Source organism: Triticum dicoccoides, chromosome 4A, assembly GCF_002162155.2.
Source record: "Triticum dicoccoides isolate Atlit2015 ecotype Zavitan chromosome 4A, WEW_v2.0, whole genome shotgun sequence".
In the NCBI taxonomy this organism is placed as follows: Eukaryota; Viridiplantae; Streptophyta; class Magnoliopsida; order Poales; family Poaceae; genus Triticum; species Triticum dicoccoides.
This window is the reverse complement of record NC_041386.1, coordinates 691,751,149-691,756,106: the sequence shown is the minus strand read 5'-3', so window position 1 is coordinate 691,756,106 and position 4,958 is coordinate 691,751,149.

Below are 4,958 nucleotides of genomic sequence, written 5' to 3'. Positions count from 1 at the left end.
TATTGTACGAGTGCGTGTGTGCGTGCGTGTAGTTTTCCCTGTCAACACGCACGACCTCCACTCCTCGTCATGGCCTTGCCACGATGGTGATCGTGGGCTCGCCTCCCCTGTATAAGTTCAGCCGAACCCTGTGTATGCAAAGTGTGTTCGATCTCTTCCTCTCAAACAAATCCCACGTCAATGAACTCGAACAAACTTTTAGAAATTATTTTTTTCTGAAAACCTAGAACAATTATTTAAACACATGACTACAATTATGAAATTCCTAATATTTATTCAACTGTTTATATACAATATTTTTTTTAAATATACATTGAATAATTTTATGATATATATTGAACAATTTTAACTACACATCGAACATTTTTGTGGTATACACTGAACAATAATTAGAACACAACGAAAATTCTTGTGATATACACTGATTTTTTTTAAATATACATTGGTCATTTTTGTAATATGCCCTGAATTTTTTTAAATACACATTAGTTTTTATTGCGATATACTGAACAACTTTTGAGCCAGGTGCTCGCTTGAAGTGGGCCAGCCCGTGCGTCTCGTTAGCTTGCTTCTCTTCAGCGAAGCAGCGACGATCAGACGCACACGAGCGTCATATACGATCTGCCGCAAACCTATATCTTGATTACAACAAGACGGAAAAGCTCTCGCCTGAAGCGTCCGCAGTTATAGGCCGACCCATTTTGGCATTTTAGCTCGCTCACGCTTGCTGTGTTCGTTCGGTCGTTACTCGTGCTGGTCTTTTCTCTTGTTCCTGTCGCTATATTCGTTGTCATGGACTAGTCCAGTTTTGTCGTGCTTTTTTTACCTTTTATTTTTTTCATACGGTTTTCTTTGTTTCTTCATTTTTCATTTTTTTCTTCAGTTTTTCTTTGTTTCTTCAGCTATTTTCTTCGTTTCTTTCTCTGTTTTCACTGGTTTTATTCTTTGTTTTCCTTAGGTATTCTTTTTCTTTCTCTGTTTTCAGTGACATTTTTTTTCTTTTTTTTCTTAGTTTCTGTCTCGTTTTCATCGGCTTTCTTTGTTGGTTTTCACCGTTTTGCATTCTTTTGCACTGGTTTTCTCCTTTTTTTATTTTAATTTTCCATCATTTTTCTTTGTTTCTTTGTCATTTTCACTATTTCCCAGTCTTTTTGGATCGGTTTTTTTCTGTTTCATCTTTGTTTTTCTTCGGTTTTCTTTTATTCTGTCTAAGTTTTTCTTGAGTATTTTCCATTTAGAAACGCTTGATTAACACTTTTAAATATATCAAATGCTTGATTAACATTTTTTTAATCTGTCTAAGATTTTCTTTTAATCTGTCATTCTTTAAATGCATGATCTACATTTCTCATACATGTTGTTTAGTATACACTATTCGTGTACATGAGAAACATTTTTTTATACACATTTAATATTTTTTAAATGCTTGATTAACACTTTCCAAATACTTGATTAACAGTTTTTCAAATGCTTGAATAACGTTTTTAAAATATATGATCAATGTTTTTCATATACATTTGTATATCTTGTTTATACATTATTCATATACATGAGAAACATTTTCCAAATGCTTGATTAACACTTTCAAATACTTTGTTAACAATTTTCAAATGGCTGATTAACATTCTGTAAATGCATGATTAATTTTTGTCATACACAGTGTATATTTTCGGATGCAGTTTTGTATTCATGAGAAACATTTTCTGTATACATATTTAACATTTTTCAAATGCTTTATCAAAATTTTTTGAATACTTTGATTATATTTTTCAAATAGGGCCGCGCTATTCGTCACCTTGGGCGAGGAATGGTTATTCTTCACCTCCTCTCTATTTTGACATCAATGCACCGTATTTTTACGTTTCATAAATTTTGTCTTATTTCATACATAAAAAGAGAACGTAAGAAAATATGTATTCGCAGTAAAAAGTATTTTATGTTACACGGATGTAAAAGCATAGTGCAAAACATACATAAAATTTTATGCCAAATTTTACATATTGAATCAATATGCATGTAACTATTTATATTCTAAATGTAATTTATTTAGGAAGCGTTCGTAAGATTATCTCGGATGAATAATAACTTATTGTGCACCCTGGGTGATGAATATTAACACTTATATATATAAGATTCATCAAATAAGACACACACACACATACATATGAGAAACAATTTTTCTATAGACATTTAAGATTTATCAAATTCTTAATTAATATTTTCCAAATGTTTTACATGAGATTATTTTGGTAATATATATTTAGAATATTTGAAAAATAAATAAAAAGATAAAAAGAAAGCAAAAAGCTGAAAAAACTAAGTGAAAAAAAATAGAAAACAATGAGGCTTATAGCCTCCTTCGAGCTCGGCCGGCGAAGTACAATGCTTCATTCAGGTGAGGCTGCTCTACGTCTCGCTATAAGCAAGACACAGGTGTCCCTGTGCCCGCTTGATCGGTCTGGTGCCTATTGAGTATGTGCTCACTCACTTGTGCATTTGACGCCACCCACGGCACTGCAGATTATATAAATAAAGATCATGAGGTATATGTCAAAAAATGCATATAAAAATCAATTTTTTTTGGAAAACAAGTAAATTGAATAAAATAAAATAAAATAATAAATAAGTAAATGATCTACATTTTTCAATTTACTCTGCAGATTATATTATTCATAGTCATGGACTAGTCCAGTTTTTGCTGTAAGCTTCTCTACTTTCTTACACATGCTATGTGGGTGAAATGATGATACCATGCCAACTTGAAACATTTTCAGAGTTCATTTCAAATGCTTTTCAGTTTCATGGTCTTATAGCTCAAAATCATCAGTAAATGCATGAAAAATAACAAATAAAGACAAAAATGGTTGTAAATTGATGATGTAGCTTTGAATGGTGCATTTTGAACACAGAAAAACAATGAGGTTCAAATAAGTTCAACAAAAATGAAATCCCTTTGTAACAGACGAGTTTCCGTATGAAACCCTGATACTTCAAATGAGATTGTTTATTTTGTACACGAAATACATCTAGTTTTTGCCGTAAGCCTCTCTACTTTCTTGCACATGCTATGTGGGTGAAATGATGATACCATGCCAACTTGGAACCTTTTCAGAGTTCATTTCAGCTTTTCAATTTCATGGTCTTATAGCTCAAAATGATCAGTAAATGCATGAAAAATAACAAATGAAGTCAGAAAGGGTTGTAAATCGATAATGTGGCTTTGAATGGTGCATTCTGAACACAGATAAACAAGGGGGTTCAAATAAGTTCAAAAAAATTGAAATCCCTTTGTAACAGACGAGTTTCCGTATGAAACCCTGATACTTCGAAGGAGATTGTCTGTTTTGTACACGAAGTGCATCTAGTTTTTGCCGTAAGCCTGTCTACTTTCTTGCAGATGCTATGTGGGTGAAATGATGATACCATGCCAACTTGGAACCTTTTCAGAATTCATTTCAAATGCTTTTCAATTTCATGGTCTTATAGCTCAAAATAATCAGTAAATGCATGAAAAATAACAAATGAAGTCAGAAAAGGTTGTAAATTGATGATGTGGCTTTGAATGATGCATTTTGAACACAGAAAAATAAGGGGGTTCAAATAAGTTCAACAAAAATGAAATCCCTTTGTAACAGACGAGTTTCCGTATGAAACCCTGATACTTCGAAGGAGATTGTCTGTTTTGTACACGAAGTTCATTCAGTTTTTGCCGTAAGCCTCTCTACTATCTTGCACATGCTATGTGGGTGAAATGATGATACCATGCCAACTTGGAACCTTTTCAGAGTTCATTTCAAATGCTTTTCAATTTCATGGTCTTATAGCTCAAAATAATCAGTAAATGCATGAAAAATAACAAATCAAGTCAGAAATAAAATAAATAAGTAATTTGAAACAAGATAATATAAAATTTAATAAAATAGATAAGTAGAAACAAAAAAAACTTTAATAACATAAATAAAATTTATGAAACTAAAATTATCAAAGTATTTTCTGTTCAAAATATTATAAGCAACTTCTAGTATTATTGAAACTAAAATTATATAAAACTCATGCAACTAAAATTATCAAAGTATTTTCTCTTCAAAATCATTAAAAGCAAAAAGAATTTTCACAGAGAACTTTTTTTGTTAGAAACTTTAATAGCAAAAAAAAATTATCATAAAATAAAATTAATAAGTAACTATAAACAAAATAAAATAAAATAAAATAAAAAAATTGCCACCAACTGGGCCGCCACGGCGTGAATACGACTAGAAACCCATCCATGGGCGAGGATTCAGGCCCGCAGTAGGCCCAGAAGGCCCATCAGGCAAAGCAGTAGCAAGTAGGCCCGTAAGCCTGCAGTGGAGAGGAGCTCGAGAGGGATGCGACAGTGGGGCTTATAAACCACTGCGCCCCTCTCAACTAGCGAGGTGGGACTAAACTTTGGCCGCGTCGCGGGCAGCACAGGGGCCTTTGGTCCCGGTTGGTGGCACCAACCGGGACTAAAGAGGGTGCATTGGTACCGGTTCGTGGCACCAACTGGTACTAATGCCCCCCCTTTAGTCCCGGTTGGTGCCACCAACCAGGACCAAAGGCCGCCGCTTCCCGCCCTTTGGGCTGCTGAAAAGAGACCTTTGGTCCCGGTTGGTGGCACCAACCGGGATTAAAGGGGGGAATTGGTACCGGTTGATGCCACGAACCGGTACCAATGCCTTGGGTATATAAGAAACACTTAGCAGTTTCTGCAAAAATCACTTCTTCTCCGTCCCGACGCCCCCACGCTGCTCCTCGTCGTCGTCGCCGCCGAGCCCTGCCCCGACGCCGTCTCCCGTGCCCTCGCCCGACACTGTCGCCGCTCACCGCCCTGCACCGACGCCGTCGCCCGCGCCCTCGCCCGACGCCGTCGCCGCTCGCCGCCCTGCCCCGACGCCGTCGTCGTCGCCGCTCGCCGCCCTTCCCCGACGCGCGCCGCC